The following is a 21,571-nucleotide window of genomic DNA, read 5'->3' as shown; positions in this document are numbered from 1 at the left end:
TTTTCTATGAATAAACGTGAGCAAAACCTTTTGCTCATGCTCATCAAATAAATAGTTTGAGCATTTGCTCAAAAGTAAAAGCTTTTGCTCAAAATTGTATGAATAGACTAGAGCATTTGCTCAACTTTTGAAGCAAATGCTTCAAAAAAGGTGAGTCTAGTCTAGAGCAGCATATCACCTTTTGCTCATAGTAAAATGGCTCAACTAATTCGTATGAGGAAGAGGAAACTATACCAGATACGATCACAACCAATAGTTGAGAACAATAAAACTATTTTTAGATTCAACCATGATATATATCACCATTATCCCTACAAAAGAATAAATACAAAAGATTTCTAGTATCCTGTTATAAAGGTGGCCATCACAAAATAGGAAATAGGCATTTAAGAAGATGATAGTGTAGACGATTATAAGAAGGCTATTGATATTATAAGAATATGCTAAAAATTATTATAGAGATGACATTTTTCACACTATTATTTCAAAATTCTAAACTCAACTAACCTAAAACTCTATTCATAAATAGAAAACAGAGCAGACGACGCAAACACAAGCGGTGCTCCTACTTGCATATTTAGCGCTTCCGTGAGCTATAAAAACAAAGTAAGGCTACAAAAGCGAATCAGCTGATGAAAACTCTTTAAAATACGTGAGCATTTGCTCCAGAGTTCAGGAGCATAAGGTAAGGGTATAAGGTAAAGCATTATTTTTATTCATATAAAAATGAGCAAATGCTTTTGCTTCTACCTTTTGCTCATGAACAAAACCTTTTACTCCATGCTCTTGCTCATGAGCATTTGCTCTGGTTTTATTCATATGGGCCATTATGTGGTGATATTGTATCATTTAAATGATGATACCATATAAAAAAAGCATACGAAAATAACCCATGGTTTGTAGAATTCATTCAAAGTTTGGAAGTTTGTATCAAATTTGGAGTTGTGTATCAAGCTGAGATGATACTGTATCATACTGTGTTGATACAATATCATTTGGTGGTAATACTGTATCATTGGGCCATATGAATAAAGTTGAGCATTTGCTTATACTTCTAAAATATTGAGCATTTGCTTCATTTTCTATGAATAAACGTGAGCAAAACCTTTTGCTCATGCTCATCAAAAAAATAGTTTGAGCATTTGCTCAAAAGTGAAAGCTTTTGCTCAAAATTGTATGAATAAACTAGAGCATTTGCTCAACTTTTGAAGCAAATGCTTCAAAAAAGGTGAGTCTAGTCTAGAGCAGCATATCACCTTTTGCTCATAGTAGCATGGCTCAACTAATTCGTATGAGGAAGAGGAAACTATACCAGATACGATCACAACCAATAGTTGAGAACAATAAAACTATTTTTAGATTCAACCATGATATATATCACCATTATCCCTACAAAAGAATAAATACAAAAGATTTCTAGTATCCTGTTATAAAGGTGGCCATCACAAAATAGGAAATAGGCATTTAAGAAGATGATAGTGTAGACGATTATAAGAAGGCTATTGATATTATAAGAATTATGCTAAAAATTATTATAGAGATGACATTTTTTCACGCTATTATTTCAAAATTCTAAACTCAACTAACCTAAAACTCTATTCATAAATAGAAAACAGAGCAGACGACGCAAACACAAGCGGTGCTCCTACTTGTATTTTTAGTGCTTCAGTGAGCTATAAAAACAAAGTAAGGCTACAAAAGCGAATCAGCTGATGAAAAAGCTTTAAAATACGTGAGCATTTGCTCCAGAGTTCAGGAGCATAAGGTAAAGCATTATTTTTATTCATATAAAAATCATTTAAAATCATATAAAATCACCTTTTGCTCATGAACAAAACCTTTTACTCCATGCTCTTGCTCATGAGCATTTGCTCTGGTTTTATTCATATGGGCCATTATGTGGTGATATTGTATCATTTATGGTGATACCATATAAAAAAAGCATAAGAAGATATCCGTTGGTGTAGGTCGTTTATGTTCCAATTTTCAAACCGATTTTTGTTAACTCAAGCCAATTACTGTCGACTACTGCCGATTATTACTGCTTTGTTGGGGTAAGAGTGTAAGAACGGCACAGTATGAGAGACTACCAGCGTCACATAGCTTCACCAAGAAAAAAAACTACTGCAGCTATCAGCTTGAGTTTTATCTCTTATTTATAGAGATAAATGCCTTCTATATTCATTCTATATTCTATATCTTTATTCTTATTATTCTATATTCTTCTCGATTCATTCGACAATGATAACACATAATTTATGGGTGATGTTTTCTTGATCCATTCCGAGCTGCTATGTATTAACACACTTTTTCTATGCAATTAAACACGACATGCAGTCAAATATTAATTAAATAATTAAAAACATTCACTTACTGACTGAAGTACTTTCGATCGTCTAGCGATCATTTTCAAACGATCATTTCAGTGAAAATGATCGCTAGACGATCGAAAGTACTTCAGTCAGTAAGTAAAAGTTTTTAATTATTTACTTAATATTTGACTGCATGTCGTGTTTAATTACATAAAAAAAGTGTGACAAAATCTATGTAATGACAGTAAAAATGGGGACATTGAGATTAGGAGCATTAACGCCCTACACCATGGAATATCTTCTTATGCTATCTTTTCTCTATGATTATTTATATCTATATCTGTTTTGGGTTTTATAAAATATTGGGTTTATCTAAAATATTGGGTTTATCTATAATCTATGTTTTGGACTTAATGCCTGAAGTCTTCTTTGATCTGTAATAAATAAATAAGTGGCCTACCTTTCAAATACCGTGGTCCAAGACCGGAACCAGTATGCCAAGCTCCATAGTTCAACAGTGACCCCAACACAACCAAACTTCATCTCACTCCTGCAACATAACAAAACAAAATGCATTCATTGTTTGTGAAAATTTCAAATTTAGTGCATAAATAGTTTGTCCATTTCATTTTTTATTAGCAGACGGGGGCCATCTCGTGTTCAACAATCAACCAATAACTTTCGTAAACATTCTTATAGGTTATAAACAATGTACTTATAACCAATAACTTTAACCACGAATAAACAATGTATAGGTTTTCTCTGCTTCAGCAATTAATCATAGTTACCTTGAATATGATTTAATAATAATTTATTTTTGTCAAAGAACAATAATTATTACAAAATTTCATTAGACAATGTCAGAGTATTCAAAAGAAAAATTACAATAAGAATTTGGGTTGAAATCCCACTCCATACCTACAAACTTATACCATAGAGAAACAATAGCATAAGTAGATATCCCATGGTCGCACACCAGCTAGTCAAGACAAGAGAAGACATGGTCAGACACGTTCAGTCATAGTACTTCAAATAGTTGCTTATGAAGGCCATGTCTAATTGCAATGACTAATCAGTGTGAGTTGACTAATCGGCGAGAGTGAGGCGCCGGCATAAAACTATTTCTAACTTAGAAAACTAAATAAAAAAATACAAAAGTAGAATTGAGCAATGGTAAGTACCTGTCAAGTGCCATACTTGAAAGCTGTGGTCCATGACAAGGGTGAATCAGTGTGCCAAGCTGCATACTCCTTCATTCCATGTTCACAACAAACTGCTCTATTCATTCCTACAACATAGAATATGCGAAAACATTAAAATTTTGGAAAATGCATAATCAAATTTGAATTGATTTTGCGAAGAATCCCAAAAATGTGTGAAAATGTATACTAGATTCATAAATCTGAATAACATTTATTTGGATTTCATTTCAATTCCAAAAAGTATGGTGCAGCTAAAGAACTTCAAGATAAATTACATTTTCAACCATTTTTTACTTTATGACTCCGACTAGACGGCTGACCTTGGGATGTTGGGTCTCCAGTTGACCCAACTCGACCGACTAGACATCCAGCATTCGATTCAACATCCCATTCACGGTCCAACATCGAATCCAACATTGAATGTTTGGCTTCAAATTGGACAAGATATCGGGTAGTGAATGGACCGCTTTAGGCCGGTTACAGAGCTCGACCAACCGTCAGTGCGTATGTACGTACCATCCTGACCATACGCATCCATAAATCAGTTTTACACATTCAGAGCTCGACCGATGGTCTTCGTACGCAGTGTAAAACGCATGGACCTGACCGTGCGCATGCGTGCCGTCAGTCCTGCTCTGTACGGATACATGGAATATCTATGGAAAAGACAAGCGCGACTGACGTACGCACTGACGGTCGGTCGAGCTCTGTAACCGGCCTTAGGTTCACGTTTGAAGAATCAGCCAATAAGAGCAACGGTGCAGCTGATTTGACAAAGTGATACTATAGAGCAAATATAGCATAAAAAGATACTCCATGGTTTGTAGAATTAATTCTAAGTTTGGAAGTTTTGTATCAAATATTGGTGTTGTGTATCAAGTTGAGATGATACTGTATCATTTTGTGATTAATACTGTATCATTCAGGGTGATACTGTAGAAAAGATAGCATAATAAGATTTCCCAAGGCATAGGGCTTTAATATTCCAAATTTCAATGTTAAGGCCCGCCGCAAAGTAGACCCACGCTAATCCACGAAAAGTAACCCACGCCGTGGGATGTTTTGTCGAAAAAAAACTACTTACTGTGGTCTCTATCTACATATTTGAAACCATAACTCTCGCCATAGACTCAAGCCCGAATCTCAGAAATAGCCAACACACTCATAACACAAGAAGCAAGCTGAACATTGACCTTCCGCAACACAGGCTGAGCAAATTCAAGAACATACCTACCTATGCAGGCTCACATTTCTTCAACTATCTACCGGACAGCCTAAAGACTTTGAGGGATTCACGGACAACATTCCACAGAAAGCTGAAAAAATACCTCATTGCAAGACCGTACTATGCAGTGACCGAATTTATTGAGGAGCATACGTACCACCACCTTAGAGTATAGTGCAAGGATACTCTATACACCTTGACGACTCTGACAGAGGAGACCAAATCCATTGACGATTCCCCGATCCCAGGACCGTGAGGAAGACATCAGAAGTAAGTAAGTAAGTAAGTAAGCTCTCCTGCACACCGCGCCGCTCCACCGACCTAGTGCACGCTCACCTTTATAGGGCCGGCTTCCGAGCTCGGGATTTAGCTACCATAATGAAGGTTACAGAAATATCAAAGAAAATACAATTATGTATACAAAGAGGGGAGGACGATTATGTGGGGAAAAAGATGGACCACTTGGGGCCGGTTTCCGAGCTCGGGATTTAGCCAAGTTCTAGACTTTAAACAGCTGGAATCCGAAAATTTGCTTTCCGAAACGGGGCGTAGTCGCAGCTTTTAAAACTGTAGTTGTAGTTTTTATTTTCTCATTTCTATAATTGGAAACGTTTTTCCTTGACGAAATTAAACATTTCTAAATAGTTTAAAATAGCTGAAACTTTACACTATTTTTTCTTTATTTTATTTTGTGTTCAATTTTCTAGTTTTTCGAAATATAATTCAAACGTGACTATGACAATGGGTTGGGGAGTCCGATCTCACTAGGCATCAAACCTGCATCCATGTAGAAACCAATCTGAAAAAACAAACCAATTCAAACAATGACTGCAACTACGCCCCGTTTTGGAAAACAAATTTTCTGACTCCAGCTGTTTAAAGTCTAGGACTTAGCAAAATCCCGAGCTCGGAAACCGGCCCTAAATAATTCAAAATAGCTGAAACTACACTATTTTCTCTTCATTTTATTTCAATTCAATCTTCTAATTTTTAGAAATTTGATTTAAACGTGGACAACGACTACGTCCCGTTTCGGAAAGCAAATTTTCTGACTCCAGCTGTTTCAAGTCTAGAATTTAGCTAAATCCCGAGCTCAGAAGCCGGCCCGTAATGTACCGTTCTTAGGCTCGCCGCAAAGTAGGCCCACGCTAATCCACGCGACTCCAACCCACGCCGTGGGATGTTTTGTAAACCATTGCTATAGAATTATTCATAATTAATCAGCTGACAAGTGGATTATTCATTGCATGCATTACACAGAATGTCTGGAGAAGCCTAGCAATGGTTTACAAAACATACCACGGCGTGGGTTGAAGTGGCGTGGATTAGCGTGGGTCTACTTTGCGGCGGGCCTTACATTCTCACCCGGTCAAACCAGTTAGTAGTCGACTGTAATCGGCTTGAGAATAGTAAAATTTGGAACATAAACGACCTACACCATGAGATATCTTCTTATACTATTAATTTTCTCTGCTGATTGCTGATACACTCCCTGTTTGGATTGGACACATAATAAGACACGACACATTCACGTCAAATATTCTGGAAGGTACAGTTGATGGACAAAGTGGTCGTGGGAGGCCCCTGCTACAGTATCTGAGACAAGTGACGAAGGATCTGGATGCTATGAGCTACAGTATGTACAATGGAAGAGAGTAGCAATGAACAGATTCGCATGGAAGGCTGCCAACCAATCAAACGATTCAGATGAAACAAGAAGAAACTCGCTGTGTATCATCAGCCTGCAACGCAAACTTGATGCCATGAAATTTGAGAACGACTCAAACTTCCCACTTGTTTCACTTTCTAAAAAATGGTCAAAATAGGCACGTGATGAACTGAGATTGTGAGCAACTGAGATCCTTCCGGAGCAACGACAGGCAACAGGTAGGTGTATAGAGAGCCTGTGCCAGACTGCTTTGGCTTATAATTATACAATAATTTAAGCTCAAAGAAAGCAGCGCAGGAAAAAATAACGGAGAATTATAGAAACAAAAACCTAACCTCAATTATACAAACAAATGATTTTGCTTGGAACCTTCCGCTGAAAACACAACAAGTAAAACAGTTTGTAAAGGTAAAAGTAAATTCGTATGGCTTTTGTTGGTGGGGAGTCCCTTGCTGATAGGTTCACATCGCCTGAATATATCATTTCAGCCAGTAATGGGCCTTACGTCTATCATAGTTCATCCGGGACCGACAATATAACGTGCCCATCCGATAACAGTTTGTATACTGCAGTATCGTTAGTGGCCGGCCTCACAGGTATATTTTATTTATTCATACAAATGAATGTTTCTCTTTTTAATTAATTTCAACTCTAGCCCAAGTTCTGTTGCTGGCATAGTATTTATTTTTACTCATCTTACGTATCTTGTTAAAAACAAAAATAATTGAAGATATTGATCTTTGATGGCATCTCCCACATAGAAATTTCTCGGGAGTGTCTTTCTCAGTAAATTTAGAGATTATACACCGTGATTCAAAAAGAATACCACAACTTTGAAAATTGATAACTCTGTAAAGAATAAACGGAGAGTGGAGCACCATCTGTCATCGATTCAAGGAAGCTCTAAAGTTTTTTTTAGTTCCATATTCCAGCAGGATGGAGCACCACCCCATTGGCACTCATCTGTCCGTGCCTATTTGAATGAAAACTATGCAAGGCAATGCATCGGCCCGCCAAGCAGCTCGAGACAGAGCACTTCATCACTGGCCTCCAAGAAGCCCTGGCCTCACCCCCTGCGATTTTTTTCTATGGGGGTACGTTAAAGATAAGGTGTATCGACCGCCTCTACCAGCTAACATTGAGGAGCTCAAACAAGAAATAACAGCAGCTATACAAACTGTTACGCCCGATATGCTACTGAGGGTGTGCAACGAGTTCGAGTATCGTATTGATATCACTCGAGTGTCTGGAGGGGGTCACATTTGAACATTTGTGAACTTGTTTTCTACTGGGGAAAAACTTATTTTAATACTCTTCATTTTGATTTACAACCCAAGTTTCTATTATGTTTCCTTGATTAAATACAGATTTTCAAAGTTGTAGTATATTCTTTTTGAATCACGGTGTATTTAGAATATATATTATTGTAAGTACATAATTGTACTAATTTCACAGAAGCTGTTTTCTTATTTGCTTGTACTTTTGTTCACTTTCTTTACTGAAGATTTAAATTTATTTATTTAAATACAATATTATATTTCACAAAAAATCACATTCTAAGATCAAAGCTCAAGCGATGTATGAAACGTCACCTTAATTTGAATTGATAGAACATTACAAGCTATATCGATTGCTACAGCCGCTAGGCGACTGAGCGGCTATAGCCGCGCGGCTAGAATGTTAGAGTCATCGCTAAGACTGGCCACTCAATCCAGTTACACACACATCGATTTTTGGCCGTCCTTATAAATGTTATTAGACTGAGCGGACAAACATCATCTGTGTAATCTAATAGAATAAATTCATAAGGACGGCAAAAATCGACGTGTGTGTCAGGCTTAACAGGCTTAAAGCTGTTCGGTAAACTTTTTTATTATTTAAATTGGATAATATTTTTCAATATAATTGTTAAGATCATTATAAGAGTGAGAAAAAGTGGCAAATGAAATTTCTAAGTGGTCTAATAAGCGAGTTATGGGTTGTTGAAGTGCTAACTTTCCAGATTCCGTTTTCTTTCCAGATCATAAACGGTTTCGACTATATTATTAGAACTTCTCTTAAAAATTCAAAAAATGTATCTTTCCAAACTAAAACATTTTATTCCCGATATTGTTCATAAATAAAAAAGTAACTTTTTTTGTAAATTCTATAACTTGTTTATTTTGGCTTTAATATCGAAAAACGCATATTAGAACAAAGCCAATGATATACTGAATGTATTAAAAAAACACCAATGGAAAATTCGAAACCGTTAATGATCTGGAAAGAAAACGGAGTTTAGCACTTCAACAACCCATAACTCGCTTATTAGACCACTTAAAAATTTCAGTTGCCACTTTTTCTCACTCTTATAATGATCTTAGCAATTATATTGAAAAAGATTATCCAATTTAAATAATAAAGTCTACCGAACAGTCTTAAGCCTGTTACACACACACTATATAATATATAGTGGGGTGTATATTTATTCATTGAAATTATCATTATTCATTGTTGAAACACGCTGATTTATGTAGTTATATTACAATACTATATTATCAATATTCTAATGTTGCATTCAATCTTCATTGTAATTAATAAGTTTCCATATATGTGAAATTTGTTGCATAATTGGCTGTTGTGCTGTAATTTATTGTAGATTCGTGTATGAACCAGAATGTATTGTAACTTACTTGAATAAATTTGAAATTTGAATAAATTTGAAATTTAAATAAAAATAAAAAGATGTACCGAACAGCCTCTTAATGGTGGATATGCATGATACGCATGACATCATAGGTGCGAACAGATATACGCGCCGCGAACATGAGCAATTCACTTTTAATCAGCTGATGCCAAACTTTTTATATCTGTATCTTACCGTTTCTGTAAAAATACAGATATAGTCAGCTGATTAAAAGTGAATTGCTCATGTTCGCGGCGCGTATATCTGTACGCACCTTTACATAGTTGTGCCATCAATGCGAAAGGCTTCAAACAAAATTTTTTGAGGCAAAGTTTTTGAATCTCCGATTATTTGTTGCTTAATTTTTCTTCGCTGATCTATCTTTATTTTAACTTCATTATAATTTGTAATTTTCCAGTGATTTATTCAATGTTATTGGTTGTCTATTTCAAGTATGACGCCTTTCGCTGATGACACAACATTATGACAAACATGTGTGTTCACACATGTCAACACTCTTGTCCTGTCGTTAGTGGGCCTAATTGTGGTCACTAACACCAGGACAGGTGTGTCGAGCATTTGTGAACGGACATGTTTTCGAACAAAAAAGAGCTTCCAACATCAAATAAACCACTGTATAATTACAAATCATATAATGATAAAATTTAACGTCAGAGCAGCAAATAAAAAATTAACAACTAAAAATCGAAAATACAAAACACAACCACAAAATAGTTTGTTCTAAGTCTTTCGCTGATTAGGCTACACAACATGTATGACGAGCATGTTTGTACACACATGTTCAGCACACTTGTCCTGTCGTTAGTGGCCACCCTAAGAAATTGCACCTTAACCTTCTAGCCGCGACCCAGAGTCCCAGGGACCCGGACAATTTTTGTTTTAGTTATAATATTTTGCTTCCGCTTGCTCTACTGTCTATTGTGACCCATGTAAATTCATGTCAGTAGACACTGAGTGTTAGTGCTCTGTGACTTGTTGTTTTCGTGAAATGACGATTCTGGGTCCCAGGGACCCAAGGGTCACGACCAACGTAACTTTTTTCGTTCTTTTCAAATGCACATTTTTATGCAATAGTGATTGGATTCAAGCAGTCAATATGTTTATTTTGAACAGATACTTCGAAGAATGAACAAATTGACTTCTAGATCTTTATTTCAATGACATTAGTGAGGCTAAAAATAAATTCATAGTTCAAGATAAGAATACTGACCCTGAGTGGGATGATAGTGAAACCAATGAACTTCAGGTGATCCCAGGAATACTAAACCTCCCCTAAAAGTGAACTTTATGAGACCTTATATATTTTTATATTTCTAGTAGTGTTTCATGTAGGTTTTAGGATTTATAATAGTATTCATCACTATAATTTCATGAGTTTTGCAAAGATTGTGCAACATGAAATTGAGGGTAGGGTAAAAACTACCCTAAGAGTGAACTATGACCTTCCAATTTTTTCCCTACCTTTCTAGTAGTGTTGCATGTAAGATCCATCATAGTATTCATTTACTATTATCACGTACACCCTGAGTAGCTTCAGAGGTGGGTGATTGATACCCAGGTGTTGCTCCTGGATGACTTCGCTCAGTCGTAATGTGGGCGGGAAAGGAGGCAAGTCAAAGTTCCTCTTCCTTCTTCTTTGATCCTTAGCTGGCGTGAACAGCACCTCCTGGTGCTTCTGACGGCGTGAAGGTCGCTCTCTTCTCTGATGACACCACTTTGATGTATTTTGTATCGGCCTTACGGCCTCGGTTCCGCTCCAGTGGAGTAGGAAAAGGAAGGACAGAAAGGATAGGGACGGCAGACAACGGTCCGCTGTGCCCTGGGGAGAAGGAAGAATAGGGACGGCAGACAACGGTCCGCTGTGCCCTGGGGAGAAGGAAGAATAGGGACGGCAGACAACGGTCCGCTGTGCCCTGAGGGGATGGAAAGAATAGGGACGGCAGACAACGGTCCGCTGTGCCCTGGGGAATGGAGGACAGGGACGGCAGACAACGGTCCGCTGTACCCTAGGGAGAAGGAAGAATAGGGACGGCAGACAACGGTCCGCTGTGCCCTGGGGAAAAGGAAGAATAGGGACGGCAGACAACGGTCCGCTGTGCCCTGGGGAAATGGGAGGACAGGGACGGCAGACAACGGTCCGCTGTGCCCTGGGGAATGGAAGGTCAGGGACGGCAGACAACGGTCCGCTGTGCCCTGGGGAAATGGGAGGACAGGGACGGCAGACAACGGTCCGCTGTGCCCTTGGGAGATGGGAGGTCAGGGACGGCAGACAACGGTCCGCTGTGCCCTAGGAGATGGGAGGTCAGGGACGGCAGACAACGGTCCGCTGTGCCTGGGGAAAAGGAAGAATAGGAGGTCAGGGACGGCAGACAACGGTCCGCTGTGCCCTAGGGAGATGGGAGGTCAGGGACGGCAGACAACGGTCCGCTGTGCCCTAGGGAGATGGGAGGTCAGGGACGGCAGACAACGGTCCGCTGTGCCCTGGGGAAAAGGAAGAATAGGAGGTCAGGACGGCAGACAACGGTCCGCTGTGCCCTAGGGAGATGGGAGGTCAGGGACGGCAGACAACGGTCCGCTGTGCCCTGGGAAAGAAGGGAATAGGAGGTCAGGGACGGCAGACAACGGTCCGCTGTGCCCTTGGGAGATGGGAGGTCAGGGACGGCAGACAACGGTCCGCTGTGCCCGGGGAAAAGGAAGAATAGGAGGTCAGGACGGCAGACAACGGTCCGCTGTGCCCTAGGGAGATGGGAGGTCAGGGACGTACGGCAGCCAACGGGCCGCTGTACAAGGAGCAGGAAGGTTGTGAGCGGAATGCTGTGGTCTGGGGCTCGTCCGGCCTTTAAATACTCCCCCAAAGTGGAGGGGATGGAGTTGAGCCGCCGCCAGAGGCGGTGGAAATCGTCTGATGCGCGGAAGATGGTGCGCCATCGGTACCTCCCTTATCTCCGCGGTCGGCTAGCATTGCTGATAGCCGAGCGTCTTTCAATAATATTATTTATTATTTTCTCGTCACAATTTTACTTTGTGACACCCCACTCCTACTTGGGGGGGGGGGGTGTTCGGAGCCCTCTATGGCACCACCTTAAAAGGCGTGAGCCATCTAGGCATCACCTTAAGAGGTGTACACCTCTCAGGCATCACCTTTAGAGGTGTATGACACTCGCTATAGGCATCATCTATGCTGGTCTATGGGCACATTTACGCCGTCCATCCGGTAATGGATTTTTATACGTGGCTTGAGCCCGTTTGCGCTTCCTAGTGTTGTGTTGCGGTGACACATCACCGGATCCTTATTTCGAGAGGGGCCTGGTCTGGGAGGCCTGGGACGGTGGGACTACTTCCTTGATGGTCGAAGACTGTGTTGGCTCTTCTATGTCCATTCCGTTGAGGGTGGCATGGACTCCTCCACATCCATGGCAGTGGGGGGTGGGTGTCTCTTTCACATCCATGACAGTCAATGGTGCATTAACTCTTTCACATCCATGACAGGGGGTGGTGGTTTTGTCTTTTCCATATGCTTGGAGTTACCACTTGTGTTGGTGGCTGAAGCATGAATCGTGGCCTGCCATTCAGAGTCAGTCATCTCTTCCCTGTGATCATCACTATGTTGCCCCAGGATGCTTGCCTTGGAATATATGACAACTCCGCCTTTCTATCAATTAAGGCATGGGGTTCGACTCTGTTCAAACAACCTGCTTGAACCTCCTTTTGTTCCGACTCTTGTTGTCCGGAGATTTGGAGTCTACAGCTGATATTGTTGGGACTGCTGTTGTCTTAGTCCCAATAAGAGAGATCGCGACATAATTCGCTGACTTGGAGGATTCAATTGGGAGGATCCCACTCTACTCTCTCGTGAATGTGTGAATATTCACTCTGTTTTCACGCATAAATTCCATGCCTAATAGCAGCTTTGTCCAAGTCCTTCCATTATTGACGCCGCTAGTGGAACTGTGGTTTGTTCTATGGTCACATTAGTAGTCACTTTCCTATTTAAGGGGTGACCGTCCATCAGCTAATATCGCGCGGTGACGTGCTGGTTCTTCCGTATCATCCCTATTTTCCGGATGACTTCATAGACCTTGTTGCTCATATAATTAGCTTCAGCACCCGTATCTAGCAGGCTGACACTTTTTACCACCAATTGTCACAGTAATGAACAGTCTGTTGTCCCTTGATGACTCTTCAATCACAGGAATCCTGTGTGCCATTCGCATCACTGCTGTCTTGCTCGGAGTTTTATTCTCCTTCTGCACATCACAGACACATTTCAGTGCTCTCTTTCCGCTCCTTTTACATGGTGGGATATCGGGACAGTGTGATCTCCAGTGCACCGGTCTCTTGTATTGCCCACACATGGGTTCAGACTCACTAAGAGATGGTCTGTTACTAGTAGGGGTTATAACTGTCTCAACCTTGAGCCTTGTAATCTTTTTCGTGTCCTCAATCATGTGAACTCTCGAATTCTGTCTATTCTGTTCTCCTCTGCTTTTATTTGTTCATACTCCCTCGCGAATTTTCCAATTCGTTGATACTATGAACATCTGATTGCCGAATATACAATTTGTACCGTGGGAGGAGATTCTTATACACTCTCTGTAATTTATTCTCGTCTGTAAAACCTCCTCGACGCCTCATGAGTGTCAGTACATCTTCGAGAAATTCGTCAAACGATTCACCTTCCTTTGCTTCCTTGCCTGAATTAGATTCTCGAGGTCCTCCTCATAGGTAAGTGGGTAGTAGCGTGATCTGAAATCTGTCACAAAATGTCCCATGATTTCACTGGTCACGACGATTACGCATCCATAGAGTAGCTTTACCAACCAGTAATCAGGCAGCACGACTAGTAGCTGGTTGCCAGTGAGCCCATAGGCTTGTTGTAGCTCGTCTAGCCTTTCAAGAAGCTGGGAGCATCTGATTGGCCGTCGAATGACAGTCTCCAGCTTTTACCTTGTCACATACCGCCCCTGGGTCCATGAGGGGGTTTGTGTGAATATTGGTTCTAACCTCAGTATGGGTACCTGTCACCAAGTGTTAGTTTCCCCACTGCTTCCGCTCATATGCCGGGTCTTGGGCTGGGATAACGTACTGCCATCTTCTTATGTTGTTCTACTAACAACTTTCTCAACTCAGCAAGTGTCCAGATGACACTATGCCCCAATCTTGTAGAATTGAATGCTCATCCTTTTTCAATCTATAGATCCAGGAAACTCTGGGGTCAGCTATCACCTCGGGGTTTATGTCCTCGACCGACTGATCCTCTGTCAGCTGCTGGTGTTGAGCGTCTGAATCAGACTCTCCCTGTTCACTCATGATTCTTACTTCGTTGCCTCGTGCCCCACGTTGGGCGCCAATCTATCACGTACACCTGAGTAGCTTCAGAGGTGGGTGATTGATACCCAGGTGTTGCTCCTGGATGACTTCGCTCAGTCGTAATGTGGGCGGGGAAGGAGGCAAGTCAAAGTTCTTCTTCCTTCTTCTTTGATCCTTAGCTGGCGTGAACAGCACCTCCTGGTGCTTCTGACGGCGTGAAGGTCGCTCTCTTCTCTGATGACACCACTTTGATGTAATTTTGTATCGGCCTTACGGCCTCGGTTCCGCTCCAGTGGAGTAGGAAAAGGAAGGACAGAAAGGATAGGGACGGCAGACAACGGTCCGCTGTGCCCTGGGGAGAAGGAAGAATAGGGACGGCAGACAACGGTCCGCTGTGCCTGGGGAGAAGGAAGAATAGGGACGGCAGACAACGGTCCGCTGTGCCCTGAGGGGATGGAAAGAATAGGGACGGCAGACAACGGTCCGCTGTGCCCTGGGGAAATGGGAGGACAGGGACGGCAGACAACGGTCCGCTGTACCCTAGGGAGAAGGAAGAATAGGGACGGCAGACAACGGTCCGCTGTGCCCTGGGGAAAAGGAAGAATAGGGACGGCAGACAACGGTCCGCTGTGCCCTGGGAATGGGAGGACAGGGACGGCAGACAACGGTCCGCTGTGCCCTGGGGAAATGGAAGGTCAGGGACGGCAGACAACGGTCCGCTGTGCCCTGGGGAAATGGGAGGACAGGGACGGCAGACAACGGTCCGCTGTGCCCTTGGAGATGGGAGGTCAGGGACGGCAGACAACGGTCCGCTGTGCCCTAGGAAGATGGGAGGTCAGGGACGGCAGACAACGGTCCGCTGTGCCCTGGGGAAAAGGAAGAATAGGAGGTCAGGGACGGCAGACAACGGTCCGCTGTGCCCTAGGGAGATGGGAGGTCAGGGACGGCAGACAACGGTCCGCTGTGCCCTAGGAGATGGGAGGTCAGGGACGGCAGACAACGGTCCGCTGTGCCCTGGGGAAAAGGAAGAATAGGAGGTCAGGGACGGCAGACAACGGTCCGCTGTGCCCTAGGGAGATGGGAGGTCAGGGACGGCAGACAACGGTCCGCTGTGCCCTGGGGAAAAGGAAGAATAGGAGGTCAGGGACGGCAGACAACGGTCCGCTGTGCCCTTGGGAGATGGGAGGTCAGGGACGGCAGACAACGGTCCGCTGTGCCTGGGAAAAGGAAGAATAGGAGGTCAGGGACGGCAGACAACGGTCCGCTGTGCCCTAGGAGATGGGAGGTCAGGGACGTACGGCAGCCAACGGGCCGCTGTACAAGGAGCAGGAAGGTTGTGAGCGGATGCTGTGGTCTGGGGCTCGTCCGGCCTTTAATACTCCCCAAAGTGGAGGGGATGGAGTTGAGCCGCCGCCAGAGGCGGTGGAAATCGTCCTGATGCGCGGAAGATGGTGCGCCATCGGTACCTCCCTTATCTCCGCGGTCGGCTAGCATTGCTGATAGCCGAGCGTCTTTCAATAATATTATTTATTATTTTCTCGTCACAATTTACTTTGTGACACCATAATATTTTGTTCACTTTATATAAAATAATAACCAAACGTTACTTTTTACTACCCTAAACATGTAAGGTTTCAAGAATTATTTTTTTAAAATCATAATAAAGATCGATTTCTGCTTTACCTAAGTGCTCAATGCGTTCCTCAATACCCCTTGGACATATTAGAACCATAGAATGACATAACATGTTAAAATACGAGGGCTATTTTTTTTCAACTTCCGATCGTGCCGCTAGATGGCAATGCGAGCGGCATTGGCCAACAATGCGCGGCAGCTGACTATGCACATCTCACACTATAACCTCACTCGTTTTCGGCCATCTGTCGTCATTACCAGTTCATCTAGCGACACATAAATATGGCCAATATGATAGAGTCTCCCGCCAAGTGTGAGTTGTGAAGTGTAATTCGTTTTTTGCAAGCTGAAGGGTTATCCACAGCAGAAATTCACCATAGAATGAAACGAGTATGGTGAAAGCTTTATGAGTGACAGTGCAGTGAGTGATTGGAGAGGAACTGTGCAGGACAAAAGGAGATGAATGTTCACATCGGGAGTGGTGCTCATTCATGACAACGCCCGTCCTCACAGTGCTGCTGTGACGAAGCGTCTTCTTGACGGGTTTAAATGGGACGTTTTTGACCATCTGGCGTATAGCCCAGACTTAGCACCAAGCGACTATCACCTTTTCCCGGAACTGAAGAAAATGCTAGGAGGGCAGAGCTTCCGACAAGACGATGCGCTGCAAGATGCTGTGAAAAACCATCTCAAATCACTGGCGGCTAAATTCTATGAACAAGGTATTAAGAAGCTTGTACCCAGGTATGAAAAATGCCTCAATCTGAATGGTGACTATGTTAAGAAGTAACTAATAATGTAAATAACTTTTGATAATAAATTCATTCAATTACTCTCACTAGTTTCTTTTTTATACCACATCGGAAGTTGAAAAAAATAGCCCTCGTATATTGAAATATTCAATATGAAAGAAGCGGGTCCCTGGGACCCAGGGTCACGAATAACGTCAGGAAAAAATAGGGTCACGACTAGAAGGTTAAGGATAAAAGATTATCAAATTTAAATAAAAATGAAAATGTGTACCGAACACCGAACAGCCTTAAGGCTGTGCAAACGCTAAAAATAAACTTTCTACTCGTGATATTTTTCCAAGTTTTTCGATTTGTATATCATCAAGCTATCAAAATGAAAAAGTTTTCTCAGGAAAACATTTTTTTCCGATCATTACTTTTTGAGATATGAGCGACTGAAGTTCGAATTTTTGGGACAGGACATTTCAAATTCGGTAAAAGATAAATCCATGATATTTAAAGGAGGGATTCTTCATGGTATTATTGATCTAGTAAAACAAAAATTTTCTGAAAATATCAATTTTTAAGATAGTTATTCAATTTACTAAAAATAACCAGAAATGACTCAACTAAAAGTTATTTTTAGTAAATTGAATAACTATCTTTAAAATTGATATTATTAATTTTTTTTTTGTTTTAATAGATCAACAATACCATGAAGATTCTATCCTCTAAATCTCATGGATTTATCTCTTACCGAATTTGATATGTTCTGTCCCAAATATTTAAACTTTAGGCGCTCATATCTCAAAAAATAATGATCGGAAAAAACTGTTTTCCTGAGAAAACTTTTTCATTTTGATAGCTTGATGATATACACATTAAAAAACTTTGAAAAATGTCACGAGTAAAAAGTTTATTTTTAGCCTTTGCACAGCCTTAAGGGCCTCCCAAGGCCGGGTCGCAATCAGATCAATCAGTGCACAATCATAAATTTGAAAAATAAAATAATTATTAATTTAAATAAAAAAATCCAACTAATCTACCCATGATTCTACTTCTAAAACTAGTTACTTTCAAAAAGCAATGACAGAAGGCTAGCAAGAGAATTTGTCCTGAGCCGACTCATCATTAATTTGCAGTAGGCAAACTCGATTAGACCGAATATCTGATTACATCAATTCAGTCTATTCTCGAAACGATCTAATGCAAATAAGGATGAGATCAACACGCCTGTTCCTTCAAGTTTGCAGCATTCTGGAATCACTTATCTAATCTTAAAATCTAGGTGAGTATGCCTGACACTACAGCATTAAACTACACATTTACTACCATCTACTCTACATAAATGAACCGAAAAATATCAATATAGAATCTATTCTCATTGGATTTTTATCATTCATTTTATTAGTTATCAGTGATTACTAATAAAATTCTTCCTATTTTCTTTGATTGATGCGCGTCAATTTCAATACTGTATTAATTTAAAAAAAAATCTATTCAGACAATAATTACAATGCGGTTACATAGAATAATTTTTATAGAATCATCAGAGCAAATTAATTATCAAAAGATATTCCAGAAATAACCCCCCAGCAAATTTAATCATTAAGTAAACCAAGTAACAAAATTGTGAATTGGAAAGAAATCAGTTCAATAGTATTCAAATAAAAGCGTATATAAGTTCAACTAATTGAATAGGCCTACATCTCACAGTAGTTAATCATGAAAGATAAATAATTAATTATTAACGAGAAAAGAAATGAGCTCTATCTTATAATGAAGTCTACTTATAGGCCAATAATGTAATGGCAAGCAAAAACCTGTAATTTATAACACTTCTGAAAATTAACCTACAATTTAGTATGGATATTTAAATGATTTAAATTTAAATTACGGGATAGACTAATAGATAGATGGTGAAAAATAATAAATATCTAGTATAATCCGATCTCACCTTGTCTGATATAAAAATTATTCTGCTATGCTAAGTTCCTATGAAGTCGGTTCCAAATAACATGAACTTAATATGAGCACAATTGTAACCAATCACATTATTTACAACCGATAAACTTTAGAATAAAACCACATTTCACCATATTCTAGCACTGAATTGAGAATTTAATTTCTATTTTCGACTAAAATGAGCACAAGTTACCATAAAAGACCAGCTTCAACACAAACCAGCAGCCGACATATCGAATAATGAAGGTGAAACGTTTTGAGTTCAAGACTATCTATTCCACGACAACCAATCACAGAAGCCGTCTTTCAATGAAAGAGAAATTGCCTTCTCTGATTGGTTCCTGTCCAACACGGCTTTTGTGCAACCCGGCTATAGGCCAAACTATTCAAAAACGCAATTACAGAAATCACTTCTATTTAATTACAAATTATAGCTAGAAAATCTTTAAACCCCTCAAATTAGCATACAAACTAATGAAATAGGTTAATATCAAGCGAAATACTGAATTTGATACGAAAAACAACTTCAGTTTTAACCCCCACCACTACCACTACTGACACGACAGAAGTCACGTAGGCCTCGTTATCAATAATATAGGACAAGCGGACTCTTGTCAAAAATCAAATATGGCTGCCTCCATGGTATCATTATTTTAAATTCCAAATAATGAGAAAATAAATGAACTCATGACATAAGACTGGAAAAGGCGATGGATGTAATCAAACTTATGAGAAAATACATTTTTTATATCAGTGGAAATTGATTAGAATTTTATGTCAAATAACAAGGGCAAACATTATTTGACCAGTTGAGTTGAGTCACAACTCATAACTGAAGAAATCTTATAATATTTCATGTATAAAAAATAACAGCGAGTATATGGAGGAGGATAAATTTACAGAAATTGCAATAGTGGACATATTTAATTGAATAATCTTACCTTGAACTATGATGTTAACTGCTTTCAAACATTTCAAGATTTAATTCGCCGTTTCTAATATCGTGCTCTGAACTACACAGCACTACTAAACAGCATTTTGGCACTCGAATAATATTGTAAATATACTGTAATTGATCAATTTAATTTACTAAATAACGACTGAATTAATCTATTCATCCGAAAACATTCAACAAGTCGACTGGCTTCAACACAAACTGGTCTAATTTTAAGGACAAAGGAGAAGAGCGGTTTTGGGTTCAAGACTCACCCAAATTTTGGTATTTTCCACACGTAGGCCCGGTTGCACGAACGCCGAAGCAACGGCTTCTCTGATTGGTTCTCCTGAAATGAATCAAGATTAAAACTTAATCAGCACATAGTACATTAAAAACGCAATTATATAAATCTCAAGAACTATGGCTAAAAAATCTTTAAATCTTCTGAAAAAGCATCCAAACTAGCAATTTTTTCAATATCAGCCGAAATATTGAATTCAATTGAAAAATAACCCAACCTTACAACCCCCACCACAGCACTAATTGGGTCAAGTAAACTTCCACTACCCTATTTATTTCACAGGTAACAGAACTTTGACATATACAACCAAAAATATAATTTTAATATCTTTAAAGTCATTAAAATTCATAAATAAGTTCCCAAGCAAATATAAATTATTTTCTCAAGATTGACAATTCACAATACATTAGCTAACCTATCATCAATCATCATCATTATCATCAACTGACTTGAAATAGCAAAAAATATGGCTGCCTCTATGGTATCATAACTACTACAAAAAATTAAAAACAACAAGAACAATCCACAAAACTCTGACAAATACAACACTGATAATCATACAGCATTCGTCACCCTCACATACCACAACAATAAAACATACAAAATAGCAGCATCTTTCAAGAAAATAAAATACAAGGTTACATACAGAACAAAAAACTCACTGAAAAAACTTTTGTCCCCACACAACACCTCTCAAAATCAATACAATAGACCAGGAATTTATAAGCTAAATTGTAGAGATTGCAGCAAATTCTACATAGGTAAAACAGCTAGAAATTTCAATATAAGATTCAAAGAACACACAAGAGCCATAACCCATCCGTCCTCCCATTCCACCTTTGCAGAACACATCATCTCCTCTGACCACACACACCCTGACATAGACAACAACCTCGAAATACTCCACTATTCCCACAAAAACAGAAAATTAAATGTACTAGAACAGTTTGAAATATACAAACACACCAAACAACAGCCAAGCAATATTCTAAATGACCAAATCAACTTTTCCTCCCACACCCTGTTTGACAAACTCATTTAAATACTCCTCCATTAACCACCAAAACTCCCCTCCACCCCAACCAAATTTCACCCTCATAACCTTAAACACTTCAGTTCCTGTTTGGCTTGAAAATGTGCGATACCAGCACGAAACGGACGTCGCCACATCAAATAATGTGAGTGTTTTTTCACTTAAAAGTTTTATAAAATTTAATAGTGATAATTATAGTGGAAACAAGATGGATAACCAACAACAGAATATTTTTTACTCAATGTTAACCACCAAACTTTTTGCATTTCACCCCCAAGATGACCTGCAACCTGTAATGATCTCACCATAGTAAAAAAATCGACTATGGTAAGGTCCACGTTATAATGGTAGTGGAGAACAGCGTGTTGAAGATAGGAAAACAGAGTTGCCAATTCTCTACCTTGCCACGGCTTTCTATACAGGAAAGTTTATACAGATGTATTTGATGTAACATCAACTGTTAAAATAACATCATTCTTGTTTAAAATAATCAATTAGCTTATATTTTATGCGTGAAGAAAATATAATTTTCAATGATAAATTTTTATAATTGAGATTGAATATT

At 39.8% G+C, this 21,571-nt stretch overlaps 1 long non-coding RNA gene across 1 annotated transcript; it reads right to left on the bottom strand.

Moving 5' to 3' along the window:
* Nucleotides 1-2,753: 2,753 nt before the first annotated feature.
* On the bottom strand, nt 2,754-20,341 carry LOC120352596. The gene is made up of 3 exons (XR_005571943.1): nt 19,945-20,341; nt 3,494-3,600; nt 2,754-2,862 (listed from the first exon to the last, which is right to left on the bottom strand). It is a non-coding gene; the product is annotated as an uncharacterized LOC120352596 (long non-coding RNA).
* Between the last annotated feature and the right edge of the window lie 1,230 nt (nt 20,342-21,571).

The sequence above is a fragment of the Nilaparvata lugens genome, chromosome 8 (assembly GCF_014356525.2).
Source record: "Nilaparvata lugens isolate BPH chromosome 8, ASM1435652v1, whole genome shotgun sequence".
In the NCBI taxonomy this organism is placed as follows: Eukaryota; Metazoa; Arthropoda; class Insecta; order Hemiptera; family Delphacidae; genus Nilaparvata; species Nilaparvata lugens.
The sequence above is the reverse complement of the archived record's forward strand: the minus strand, read 5'-3'. Positions and strand labels throughout refer to the sequence as shown.